The sequence below is a fragment of the Fukomys damarensis genome, unplaced genomic scaffold (assembly GCF_012274545.1).
Source record: "Fukomys damarensis isolate Sample0158 unplaced genomic scaffold, DMR_v1.0_HiC HiC_scaffold_1, whole genome shotgun sequence".
In the NCBI taxonomy this organism is placed as follows: Eukaryota; Metazoa; Chordata; class Mammalia; order Rodentia; family Bathyergidae; genus Fukomys; species Fukomys damarensis.
In genome coordinates, this window is record NW_022900913.1 from 42,495,028 (window position 1) to 42,509,721 (window position 14,694).

The 14,694-nt window shown below is 35.0% G+C and overlaps 1 protein-coding gene across 6 annotated transcripts in view; it reads left to right on the top strand.

Moving 5' to 3' along the window:
• Gpbp1 (GC-rich promoter binding protein 1) overlaps positions 1-14,694 on the top strand; it is a 71,969-nt gene that overhangs the window by 24,837 nt on the left and 32,438 nt on the right. The gene's annotated exons all lie outside the window — the stretch shown is intronic.

A 14,694-nucleotide genomic window follows, 5' to 3' on the forward strand; every position in this document is an offset into this window, starting at 1 on the left:
GTAATAGAAATGTAAAGGCTTGGGTTTGAGGTGTGGTTCAGTGTTAGAGAGCACTTGCTTAGACATGTGAGCCCTGTGTTAGAGTCTCTGTAGCACAGCCAGAAAAAATGAGGTCTAATTGCCTTGCACAGAAATACCGTACATTTATGTTACATTCTTGTTAAATGTAATTATTGGTTTTACTTTTAAAAAGTATTATTTCAGTGTATCATCAGCAAATTAAACCATTTCCTTCAAGATTGTCTTCTGCATTATTTGAGGTTCTACATATTTTAATTGATAACAGTCAAATATTGTGAATGTTACTTGATGTATTTAACCTTTTACTGTTTTTTCATTACCTGATATTTCTCTGAAGTGGTGATAACACATACATGTTGTGCTTTAAAGTTTGGAGAGTGCTTTACCAGACATTAAATTTGAGTATAATTCCATGAATGTAGTGGTTAGAACTATTCCTAGTTCTTGTTGAATTTATTTTAAATATTGACATGTTTTTCCATGGAGGGAAAGTAAAGTGACTGAGTTACAGTATGGGCATCATGTGATAGAGGTGGTTTGATGGGGTTCTCTTTGTCTTTCTCTGATCTGTGTGAAGATGTCTATAGTTTTATCACACCTATTTGTTTAGGTTCCATTAATGTTGGTTGATTGTTGTATATTGCTTTCAACAGTCCTCTAGGCATAAATTGTCCTAGCTCTGATTCAGTTTAATTGAGAAAGGGGTGGTTTTTGAGGTCAGATTTTGAGAATTGTGCTGATCTTGGTAGTGCTCATCTCAGCTGCCTCTTTTCCCAGGTTGTCTGTACCAGCTGACCTATTGGTTTAGTTAGTTGCTTTTCATTGAGTAGCTACCAGCCTTTTCTTGTCTTTTATTTCACTAAAAATCATTATTTCCAGAAAGCCTTCTTAGGCTTGAACTTTTTGTGCTGAGTTTCAAATAAAGTCAGTTCCTTTGAGGAGTGTATTTTACCATAAGCAAAGTCTTCTTAGGTAGCTGGACCAGGAACATATGAGGCCTTTGTTGATTGGTTTGATGACTTTGGAATAGAGCTTGCATCCTGTGCAAGGGTAATAGGAAGATGAAGAAAGGAACCCCTGAGTGTTTTGACTGCTCACCTGGAATTTGGCATCTGCAGTTCTGCTTGGAGGAGATATGGTCTCACAGTATTAGCATTCTGATTCTGAAAGTGAGCTAGAACTCCTTGTTTAGGAGCCAAGAGGACAGAAAGCCATGTCTTTCTGGAGGCTTGTCTTAGTGCACAGAGTAGCTGGCAGGGATTGTAGGTTGTGGCTCAAGTACTACATATTTTTAAGAGTTCTTGAGTTTTAGTAGTAAATAAACAGAACTAGCAAACTTAAAAACAAAACGTTTAAACTTTCCATGATGTATGTAATGATTAATGTGCTGCAAATTTTTACTAATAAAAATTAAAAATGATAAAAATTGCCCCAAGGGCACACAAGTAAATGAAGAAATATTGACTCAAAATTATTATGTGTAATACACAGTAAGAAATATTTACTACTCTTTTAACCTGCTTTACTTTTTCCCTGTATAAAATGTGTTTTTCCCTGTACCTAGAAGACTTCTTTTTTATGTAAATAAGGCTTTGAGTGGCACATAGCTAAAATTTCAGGAGTGATGTGAACTTTGTAGGACTCACCAAGAAATGTTCCTTTTATTTAAAAACAATACCATAATTTGCACAAATATATTTACAACATCTAAGACTGTTGTATGGAGTTGGCATCTGTTTTCAAGATAATAAAAAAATTCTCCAATGTGTTAGTAATGGGTTTTTCTTCACATAGATTGTGAACTTGTAGTGATTCCTTTGAACCAGTAGTCTGATTGGTAACTGGAAAATATCAGTCATTTTCTTTTGATAAATCATTTAGATTAGTTTACCTTGTTAGAGGAGAAGGTGGTTGTGGGGAACGTTCATTGGGGCTCTCAGCATTGTCTAGTGTGTAACATGTAGAACAACCACGTTCAGAATGGCCTAAATATTTGCCTCAAAATAATGAGGAAATTAGAAAAGGATCAGAAAATAATTTAACCCCTCATTTCTACAGAAGTAAATTCTTAATCATCTTTTTCATAAATAACAGTTAATAATTTCTTACCACTTGAGGTTTTTCATCAACATTTATATTTAGGTTTAGTTAAGCTGTTTTCATTTTACATATAAAATTTATGTTTTGCCTTTTCTCAACTATAGAGAACATGGTGTAGAAAACACTGGTTTTAGTAGATTTCCTCTTGCTCTCTTTTGCTTTATTTAGAAAAGGAAAAAAAATGTTTTCTCTGTGCTATCAAATATGAAACATTTCTTTGACCAGATTTGTTTCCACCATATATCAGTGTATACCACCTGGGTATACTGTAATTCGTTTCAGTTCTGACACTGTCTCCCTGTTTATAGAGGTTGAAGCTTCCCAACAAGACTTCTCTCACTCTTGATGTCTATGGCAAAGTCCCATGACACCTGTACTTTTGATCAGCTGAGGACGAACCATGGTTCCTCTGGACATGCCCCTCCATTTGATTAATTTGCTAGGAAGACTCACAGAGCTTATTAAAGAATATGAGTGGATAGGGTAAAGTGTTAGGGAGATTCAGAGCTTCCTAAGGCTATATGGGAAGGGGTACCATACTAATTAACTCATTAGCATAAGCCCAGGTGTTTAAGGCACTCATTATCAGTAGCAAAAGATAATATAAATCAAGAATTCCTATAGATTTTTTTTTAATGGCTCTTTTCAGTTTATTGCATGAAGAAGTTACACTAGTCCAAGTGAAAGCAGACCCCAAATGGTTACATCACACAAGCCGTGAGGTTTTTAAATTTGTGACAAGGGACAGAAGGGATTCTATTTATTGCAAGGAAATCCTCACTTAAGCTTCAGTGAGCCACAAGCACTTAAAACCCATGAACCTTCAGCTGATTGTCCTTGGCCAGTACAGTCTCTACCAGGAACTGTGTATTTTCTTGCTCTGCTCAACCTGGAGCTGGATTACTTCTCCATGTTCTGGATGCTTGATTACAGTACCATTACAGGCACATTTCTTAAACACCTTTACCAGTTTCTTTTTATCATAATCATCAATGATCCCTTTTATAGTGGTGAGGATCTTTCTTCCATTTCTCTTTTGGAAGAATTCTAGAGATTTTATGAAGCCCCTGGAATCAGGAACAGGAACCAAATATATTTCACATTGTACTACCACACACTGTCAGAATAACGATCAACTTAATTTTTTTTTTCCCCCATTAAGTTTATTGGTACATTTAAAGCAAACAATACAGTTACAATTTATCATTTGGATCTTGTACCTTTACATGATATGTCTTGGTTCTTATTTTTTCCCCATACCTCTGCCTTCCCTTCACCCCCTTCACCCTTCCCTATTTACAAAAACTTTTTTTCCTTTCCCATATTTTCTTTTCCCTCCCCTTCCCACTTCCCCTTTAGCCATTTTCTTCCTATTTCACACTATCAATCAGTTATACCATTTGGACTTTTATTATTTAAACTTTAAAAATTTTTTTATTATTTAGACTTTTAGGGAAACTATTCGGTATTTACTCAAGTGTGTCCCATTCATTTCACTTAAAAGTATAGCCTTAGTGTGCATCCATTTAGCTATAAATGTCTCTAGTTTCTCATTCTTTGTGTCTGAGTAGTACTCCATTTTATAGAAAAACTACATCTTTATCCAGTCAACTTAATTTTTTTCTACAGTGATCTATACTTAAAATTATTCTAAAGTTCCCTTGTTTTATCTAAGAAGTGATTTATTGTAAGATGCTTCTTTATTTTCTGTGAAGGAAGAAAGTAGTCATCCAGATAATCTGTATACATCTTGAGAAGCACTCTGAGTTTCAGAGGTGATTTGAAACCATAGAGACTTGGGATTTGGTTAGAAATAACCTACTTTTTTTTTTTTTCTTTTTGTGGTGCTGTAGATGGAACCACTGGACAGTATGTACCAGCATTATACCTCACTTAACAGCTGTCTTCTACTTTGTTATGTAGTGCAGAGGAATCAGGAGAGGGTCTTGATCATTTGCTTGGCTACTGATTAAGTGCTCTTACAGAGAGACACAGTGAACCCTCAATTTATGACTGGCCTGACCTATGAACAACATAGGTTATGACTGGAATTTTAGTTTTAACTTAAAACTAAAACTAGTTTTAACCAAAATCTTGAGTTATAATCCAAATGCTGGTGGCTTGTGTTTCCAGATGGTCTCAGATACAGATTTAACCCTTAAAGAGTTCTGGAAGAAACCTTAAAACATCTTTTCTTGTGTGTGCTTGAGAAATCCTGGGCCAGTGTCTCTCCAAGGACACAGAATTGCCTGTATACAGGAGAGAGAGAGACTTTGAAGGCTGTGCAGGGGAGCCTCAGCTTTCATTGACCAACTTGAGTTACAACCAGCCTTCGAGAGTGAATTGAGTTTGTAAGTCAGGGATCCACTGCATTTATATAGTACCTTCGCTACAGACCTTTAGAGAAATTTATTAAAACCAGTTCTAAAGAGAATAACTTCATGCTTTGGAAGTTTGTTTCTCAAGAAGGGTTTGTTAGACTAAAAAAAATGTGGCTCAGTATTCTGAAAGGATTCATTGAGGTGGCAGAATTCTCAATTCTTTAGAATTGTTTAGGAGAATTTACCTTTCTATTTTATACTGATTCCTTGCAAAGTTAACTTCACTTGCTTGTCTGTTTTCCCATGGCTAATTAGCCTGGACTAGAATCTAGAATACTTCTGCTACTCTTTGTTCTTTTCATCGGACTCATTTTTAATTTGCGTAAAATTACTGAAAATTCTACCTCATAGACTTAAGTGAAAAGGGACTTAAGGGATGGAGGCTTACCGGTTAAGCTACTACGATCTCTTGTTACTTGTTTTGTTTCCCCCTCCTGTATTTCTCCAGAATTTGCTTGTTTGCTTTTTTTTCAGCTGTTTTTAACCTTTTAGGAGAGGTTATTTCTTCTTAGGCCGGATTTGGAGCCTGGATGCACGTTGGTGTACATTTCCTTCTTTATTTCTTCTTCTTCTTTTTTTTTTTTTGTATTGGGAATCGAGCTTGGATCCCTGTGCTTGCAAGGCATACGGCAGAACCACTGAGCTAAATCCCTGGCCCTTCCTTCCTTCTTTCTTTTTGTCACTTTCTCTGAAGTGTATTAGGCTTATTTTAATTTTTAAGGAGTCTCATGGCTAACACAAAGAACACTAAAAATTAGCATCTGCAAAGTTAAGTTACATATAACAATTTAATAAAAACTTAATTTTTGTATTCCTGTAAATGTTAAATTGGAGTTAGTAGAGATAATTGTTGTTAATGTGTCGTGAAATCCTTACTGCTTACTAATCTGTGCAGACCCTCATGATGATGATGGTGATAATGACTTGATTTTGAGAATTTGGAACTGCCTATTCTAAATTTTTCTAATTGAACATGAGCTCCAGAAAGTGGTTATGAATCTTCATAACTATAGCAATATTTTGCACACGTGTAAATACCGAATAGTTTCTCTGGTGTGAATAAACTATAATAATACGTAAGATCCTAATGAAATAATTGACAATGTGAAATAGGAAGAAAAGGTCTAAAGGTGTAGGGAAAGTGGGAAGGGTAAAGGAAAGGTAATAAGGGAAAAGAAAAAAAGAGGAGAAAATGAAAATAAAGTGTAAATGGGGAGGGAAGGAGCTGGTGAAGGTAGGGCAGGGACGGGAAAAAATGAGAACCAAGACCTGTCATGTAAAGGTACAAGATCCCAATGATGAATGTAACTACTGTATACCTAAAAAGTACCAGTAAACTCAATGGCAATATTTTAGATGTTTTTTTTTCCTTAAAGTGGTTTTGGCAAACACAAGTACAGGCCTTTTTTTGCGGGGGGAGTAACAGGGATTGACCTCCGGTCCTTGCGCTTGTGAAGCAGGCCACCGAACCACTGAGCTAAATCCCCGGCCCAAGTATAGGCTTTTTAATGATACTTTAAGTTATACCTTTTCTTTTCCGTATCCTTTCAGTTTTCAAAATCACCATTTATGAATTCTCCTTTATAATTAATCATTTGTTCTCCATTGGAGACTTTTTTCTATGTCATTTCTCCCCTTTTATTCTTGTCCCAAGTAAATGGAACAGACAGTAATTACTGTTGTGATCTCTGTTTCAGTGTAATGGTAATCTCTTTTTTTGTTTGATTTTGTTTTTGTTTAGAAAAATGATGTAAAGAATTAAGGTAAAATTGTTTTCAGAGCTGTACTTTTGGTAGTTCAGAGATATGTAGAATTTTAGCCCCCTCATGTGGTGAAATTGTAAACTACATATGGCTGATTATATCTTTGTTTTGAACTATTGATTGTAATCCATAATGCCAAGTAAATTTTACATAGTAGTTTTGAATGCCTGCAGATAAGCAGTGTTATTGAAAGTGAAAGTTATTTAAAATTATTTTAGTAAAAGACAGGACATTTATCCGTCTTAAAATATTCCCCTCACTTTGAACATATACATCTCATCCATCTTGGCTACATTCTGAGGGCAGTATGGCAGTTCTCTTCCATTTCTTTATGAGGTATGACAGAAAATATGATGAATGCTACTACCACATGTCACCCAACAGAAAGACTATCTTTTAAAACATTACAGTGTGTCTTCATCCACCTCATTCACTGGATCTGGCACCATGCAACTTGTAGCTCTTGCCCAGAATCAGAGCTGACTGAAAGATAAATGTTTTGAAAAGATTCAGGATATCAGGGCAACAATGACAGGGCCACTAAAGATATTCACAAAAGTGAACTTCCAGAGATAATACTTAAGAAAATGATAAGAATGTTGGGGATATGTGTTTAAATGGGGGGATGTATTTTGAGTGAGTTTAATGTCAGTGTCTTTTGCTAATTTTAATTCATTTAAAAAATTTAAGCACTCACTGTATTTTTCGACGATACTTTATATACCAGAAGTTCCCATTTCATGTTCCTTTAGTAAGTGCAGTTTGAAGAGTAACATTTTTTTGTTTGTTTGTTTGTTTTTGGTATTGGGATTGAACTTGGGTCCTTGTGCTTGAGAGGCAGGCGGTAGAACCACTGAGCTAAATCCCTGGGCCAACATTTTTATTATTGACAGACTATTGAAATAGTTGTGGAGAGTGAAAAATTTAGATAACTAGAAAATTTCTTTTGCTTTAGCTTCTTATTCCCATCATCTTTCTTGGGAGAGATGATAAAATAATTGCTCTAAACAAGGTGCTGAATATTTTCCTAGTAGTAATTATTTGAAGAAAGAAGATCCCAGGGGTGTGGTATTAAAAGTGCAGATGGCAAGGGAGAAAGGGAGAAAGGAAGGAAGGGCTAAGAAAGAAAGTCACTCTGGAAGGAAAAAATGGAAAACAAAGCTTTTGTACATAGGGAGAGGAGAGGGGTATTGAGGGGGGAATGGGATAAAATAAATTTATTTTAAAAATGAAAAAAGTGCAGATGAGTGGCAGCAAATGGAAACAAATTAGGATGTTTTTTAAGCAAAAGGAAATAAACATTTCTACAGTGAAGACTATGTTTTCATATTTGTATTTTAATAATTTGTGGTTATTTCTAGGGCCAGGTAAGAGTGTAGATATATTTTATTCCTTTCCTTTAATGGCAACATTTAAAAAGCTGTGGTTAATGATAATAATGTATCAACACTTTATCAATATGAGCAACTGTTAGCTTGCATAGAAAGTGTGCTGCATTTATACTTTTAGGCTTAGGATGAGAAAATTCAGACTGGTTTAAATTCATGAAATGTCGGTGTAAGCAAAGCTTGCCATGTGGTGGGGTTTTTTGATAGATGTTATTTATTCAGGAAACAGAAAAATTTAATTCTTAGTACAGAAAGAGGTTGTGTAAGGGGAAATGGATGAGAATAGTCCCTGCCTTATTCGTTGTAAGTTTTGTCCTTGAACAATATGTACTAGTCACTGAAAAACATCATACATAAAGAGAACAAAAAACTTAGGTGGTAAGCCTTATTTGTGTACTTATTTACAGACAAGAGAACTGAGTAAATAATTTGTGTGAAGATACTGGAGCTGGAATAAGTACCCATCTGTAACAAGTTTAAAATGCATCAGGCAGGTTTTTTATTTTTAAAGTGCTGAAGATGGAACCTGAGGCATGCTAGGCATTGTTCTACCAGTAGGCTACACCCTAATCCCTAAATTTGATGGCTTTCTTATTAAGAAGTGTACTTGTTTTCCAAAGTAAAATGCCCAGGGCCAGGGATTTAGCTTAGTGGTTTTGCCGCCTGCCTTGCAAGCGCAAGGACCTGACTTCCATCTCCAGTACCAAAAGAAGGGAAAGTTTGATTTTTGTAATGCCTCTTCTCTGGCTCCAGCAGACACTTAGGTTTAGGCCTTTTTGTCTTCAGCACTTTGTCTAAATTCTTCATTAACTTCTGTCACCCCTGTGCCTAGCACTGCCTCCCTCTATAGGAGAGGGTAGGACAGTGACTTGGGTGCCTGTGACTGAAAGTTTCAGTTGCACTCCTTCCTTAAATGACCTGGCTATCCTATACTGTTGTTTATGCTAGAGGAAATTGCAAAATAAACACTATCCAAAGAAATGTCTTGGAAATAAAATGGCTAAGGCCTTGTGTTCTTGGTGTGCTTGCCAAAAGTGTATATAGACTAATACTAAGTGGTGATGGCTTGTAGCTCTAGGTGCATCATGGCAGATTTTTTAAAAAAGGCATGTTATAGAGGTAACACCCATGTTTATTTTTTAGGAGTATTTCTCTTGATACATTATTAATTTTAAATTTATGAGTTTTATTAGGCTGTACTTAACAGGAAAATGAAGTCAATACAATAAAATATTAAAATTTTAATACATAATGAGTGTAGAATAAACATCAACATTTTCAACATCAACTTCACAGGCTTACAAGATCTAAAAATAGCAGAAGTAAATTCCTAGGTAAACTACAATGAAAATACAAACAAAACTATCACTGAAATAATCTTTGCTTCACTTTATCACACCTAAGGCAGTCTTCATACAGGACAACAGCATGTTTCATACAAACCCAAGTCTCGCTTACACTGACACTGTGTGCTGTTTATCTTTCCTTTCCTTATTGGCAGGTCCTACTTGTCATCTCTCTTGTCTTCCTTTCTTGTGAGGAGCTTCTTATTATATTATACAATAAATATGCACTGAGTGTTTAGAGTAAGCATCAACATTTTCTACATCAACTGTTGGTTGATGTTACTGTGACTAAATCTAAAAATAGCAGAAAAACATTCTTATGTGAATTTCAATGAAAATACAAATAAAACTATTACAAAATAATCTTTCAATTATCACATCTAAGGCAGTATTCACTCATGACAACAGCATGTTCCATACATAAATATCACTTAGACATAACACATATGTGTAGTTTTCCTGTCTTCTTTGGTAGGACATAGTTGATATCTTGCTGGTCTTCTGTTTTCTTATGAGGTTCTTGTAATGTTTTCACTGGTCTATTCCAGAATTCTTTTGAGGAATTCTTTGGGCAGATACATACTGTTTTCCCTTTGTTGTAATCAAAACAGTTCCAGTTCCAGTCCTTTAAAAAAATTTCTGTGATACTTTGTGTTTATTATTTTCATATGTTTAGAATTATGTAAAAACATAACCATTGGCTGATGCTTTGTGTTTCAAGTGACATCGTAGTTGTTGTATAATGCGTCAGCAACATTGACTCCACCTTTCATCTTGTAAAATGTGACCATTTTTGGCTTCATTTGTGTTGAGGATTCATTATCAATCTTTTTTTGTTTTGAGACAGTCTCTTCACTAGTCTAGGCTAATCTTCAACTCGCAATGTAGCACAAGATGACCTTGAACTCACAGGATCCTCCTGCCTCAACTTTTGGAGCATTATGGTTACAGGCTTGCACCAGCACTCCTGGCCTCATATCAATTTTATCATCATGGTGTAACATTGACAGTATCAATATGTTGTTTTTCTTCATATAGTATGCCAATGTTACGTCTTTTGGAAATCCAAAGATTATACTATACATTTTTCTGTTGTGAATTTACGACAGTTTTTGAGGAATCTCAGCTGTGTGCTTTGCACATGGTTCCTGTGCTGGTCAGCTGGTATTTTTTTAGCAAATGTAACCATCCATGGGTAACTAGTGAACCAATGGTCAGATGTGACATTTGAGTTACTTTTTGAAATAGAGGCAGCAAGTTTATTCACAAAGTCGTACAGTTTTATTACTGCATGAAGAAGGACCTGGTGGCTGAGTTCCAAGATAAATTTCTAAATTCAAACTGTAAAATGTCTTCACACCTGCCAAGGCATATATTTTTGTATCATATTTGGAAGTTTTACTTGGCATATATTGCCAAAAGCTTCAAGCACCACGAAATGATGATACATGTTGTCAGTTGTCATGTATTTAGATTGCTTAACAGTTCAAAACAAAGCTTTCAACAAATGAGCTAATAGCAGCCAAATTGTCAGATTGATTGATTGATTGATTGATTTGGCTGTAGGAGCCAGTCTGTGAGTTTATCTCCAGGGTGGGGGGAGGGGAACCAGTGATTAAAGACAAAAGACTCATGGATAATTTGGAAGAGGAAGACCAGGGGACTTTCACCTCTAGTGGACAAAAAGCCCTGATCTGTCAGTGCTCTTCAGTTATTAGACTAGCACAGAGAAGAGGCAAGCAAGCATGTGATCCAGGGTTCAGGGAAAGTTTATCAGGTTCTAAGAATTTATAGACTGCGCTGAAATATGTGTTTTCTTTAATCAAACTTAAGCTGTAGTTCTTTCCTTGAAACTGTCTGGTGCTGGCATGCTATCTGGGGGATGGCTTGCTGTCTTCTCCCCTGTGTCTCAAGGAGAGTTCAACCCAAGTCTTGGTCCTTATATTTGATTTCCCACACTTGGCAGGTCTTTTTGTAGTTAAGACATAGGCAATTTGAAGGAAACCAAATCTTTAGAGTGTCATTGTTCTAAAAATCTCAATACTATATCTGTCACCTCTCCATAATAAATTCTGTTAGAAGATAACGTACTGCTATGAAGGCTTTTAGTGCAGATAGTGAGGTATCATAATGAATGTATTTTTGAGTATTACTATTGATACATGTAGAATGTTTTCTTGTATGTCATCATTAGTGTATTTCAGAACATCTTGTAGCATATCATTTGTTACAATTTCCAGCATTGAATGGCAGTATTGGCATTTTGTCCAATAGGTTTCTTCCCTGGCAAGAACCTAATAAAATTTCCTGATCTAGTTTTAACATTGGATCATTTCAGGTGTGCGTGACTATTTTGTAGCGTTTTAAGCCAAATATTTATTTACATTACTGTTTTGTTCCTCATTTGAATCAAGGTCTTCTTTCTGTACTTCTCTGTCATATCTGTCTTATATTACTAACTTTGGCTTATATGATCCAAGTTGTCATTGTTAGCCAAGTTACCTGATGACTCACTGTCAACTTCCTCTCAAAGTCATAAAAGCAGATTTTCATGTGACATTGTAATGACTTGGGCTAATTCTCCAAGAAAAATCAAAAGAAAACATGATTAAAAACCTTAAATACATCAAAATGTAACATGGCACATAATGTGGCTAAAACTCACCTATTACACTTTGACACAGGTTCATACACCTTGCTGTTCATTGTGTCAAGTGAGTGAATACAGATTGCTTCCTTAGCGCAGTTACTGAGACATGCCCATCCAGTTACGTTATGCTTAAGTATATATTTTCATTAGAAAAGTATGGTGTAAAAAAAGAAAAGTATGGTGTGAATATCTTTGACCCAGTATGAGGAACTGAGAGATTATTAATTAAAGTGAATGTCCTTAATACTTTGCCATTATATCTTAGAGGATTTTGATAGATGTATTGATCAGATTCACTGTAGTTTCTGAGGTGTTTTTTTCTTTTTTAAATCTGAGTAGATTTGTTGAATTTTATCAGATGATTTTTCTGTATGTCCTAGAATGATATTTTTTAAATTCAGGAAATAGTGAAAGGGACTTTAGTTTATGGTATTGGATATTAGGTAAAAAATTTAAATTCTTAGGAAGTTTATGTATGTGAATGGAACTTAACTCATTAATGTGATGAATAAATGAAGATCTTTTCCCCTTGTAATTCTGATCCTTAGATAAGCAGGACTTTGTCATAGCATGTTGTTGATGTACTTGGTTTCCTTTTTCTTGCAGTTAATAGTATTTTGTTTGTGTCCTGCCCCTTTTTGGGGATTGAACCTTGGGCCTTGTGCATGGTACATAAGCACTTTACCACTGAGCATTAGCCCCACCCCTCTATCTATAGCTTCAAAACCAGAAAGCAAGAAAACTTTAAAATTCATTTTTACATTAAATATGTGAAGTTATATGAGGCTATATATATATTCTTTCTTGTAGGCTTTTTTTTTTCTTATAATAAATTCTATTTAGTGTGACATTTGTGTTTTACTGTGAAGAAGGCAGCAGAACCACTGAGCTAAATACCTGGCCCTATGCGTTTTTGATGAGTATATTTTGTCATATATTTACAAAACTCTAAAATTCAAACATACCTGGTCCCAAGGGTTTTAGATGAGGAATTGACTGATGGCTCTACCCTAGCTTTACTTAGATTCATTGTTAGAACTGTAGTCGTTTAATGATTTGTATATTCTCATGTCTGAAAAAAACTCATTTGTATGATTTATCTTAATATTTAGCATGGCTTACCTTCTGTGCTCCTAATTTTCACATTTTTCCCATGTCTTTCTAGCTAAATATCTAAGTCATTTGTTTTGCTTTTCCTAGGTAAATTTGTAGTCATTTGATTATTTAGAAGACTATAACTCATTGTATGTTGACTAGGAAAGATCACATTTAATTTGTAGTAAAATATAGGGGATTGGAATCTTTATGATAAATGGCTTTCTGGCTAGTGGGATGATGGATGGTTCAAGACATAACTCTTTAAGTTTTTATTTAATCTTAATTCTGCATATCCTTTGATCTGTCCTATGTATTGTTGTTTTTGCCCTTATGAAGAACAACTTATCTTCTGTTATAATCTTTGTTTTTGAAGTAGTGTTGAAAGTTTGATTTGGATTTTATTTCTATTTCTGTTACAGTATGATTTACCACTGTAGAGTTTGATGTTTTTAGTAATATGTGCCATAGTGCTACCATTATTGTAACCTGACCTTACAAGTATATGTATCACCACAAGAAATTATTTTATGCTGTTACCAAACCCGAGTCCATTCATTCCCCTTTCAAAAACAATCAAGGACTGGACAAATTGTAGGGGAAAGGAAAAAGATTTGGAAAGCCAACAAACCAAAAAGATGGGAGGCTTCTTCCTCATAAAAAAATCATCTTAACTTCATATAAATTTCAAGCTCCTTTTATCTGTTGCTTTACTTTTTTTGATAGTTTCTAGAATCAAACCCAACCAACCTTTTACCACTGAGCTGCATCCTTAGCCCTCCTTTTATCGTTAGGCAAGGGAGAAGTTTAAAACCAATGGAGGCTTAGAGAAAGGATTGATGACTAGAAATTTTGAGGGATCTTGTGGTGGTTTGTAGTGGGATAGAATGGGGCATTATGAAAGCTGGTGCTGGTACACATGTAATTACAGGATATGCCCCTCTGAACCTTGAAAATACTTTGATTATTGCTGTCTTGTCATTAGTCTGAAAAGAAGAAAGGCAGTTAGGGAGGTTTTGGTGTATCAGTTTGCACTGGCTTTTCTAGACAAACATTTCTTTAATGATTTAGTGGGTATCTGTGTACAGAATTGAGTAGAGATCTGACCTAAAGATTAAAGTAGCAAAGGAGATATAAAACATGAAGGCAGAGATGCTACCCATTGGACATGTGGAGGCCCAAATCAAGAGTTGGTGTTTTCAGCAAAAATGTCCTTCCCCTTCCTTTAAAAATGAGCTACACACTTTTTAGTATCATAACCCAATCCTCAGCAGTGTTATGTACAGCAAAGCTAGTGGAAGACTATTAATATAATGATCAACCACTTGTTCTTTAAAAAAAAATAATTTTTGAAGTCAACTAAAGAGCAAGTAAAGGTAGAAGGTTTAAGTTTTCAGAAATCACAGTGATTGTTTGCAGCCAGTTCCTGCTTGTTTCACTAGTTCTGGGCAGCTATTAATCTTGCTGCTTCTATTGGTTTATCTTTTCTAAAAATTTCACATTTAGCCCTATAAGATATAATCTCTGGAATTTGGCTTCTTTCACTTAACATGTTGTTTGTGAGTCACCTAATTGTATCCTGTCAGTATTTCTTTTTTTCTTATATGAGTATACCACAGCTTCTTTATCCATTCACCAGTTCATGGCCATTTACATTTAGTTTTTTTGCTGTTAATGAATAGTGCTTCTGAGAACATTACTGTATGAGTCTGTAAAGATGCCTGTTGAGTGACTGCTTAGGATAGTTTATGTATGTTTAACTTTCTAAAAGCTGCCAAACTGATACCCAGTGTGGCTATATTAATTTACCTTCCTACTAGTAATGTGTGAGGCATCTGTTTTTTTTACACTTTTGTAAGTAGTGGGTACTATTATTTTTTAAAAAATATTATTTTTAAAAAATATTATTTTTTACAGATTGAGAGTGAGGTTTTTTTTTTTTTTTTTTTT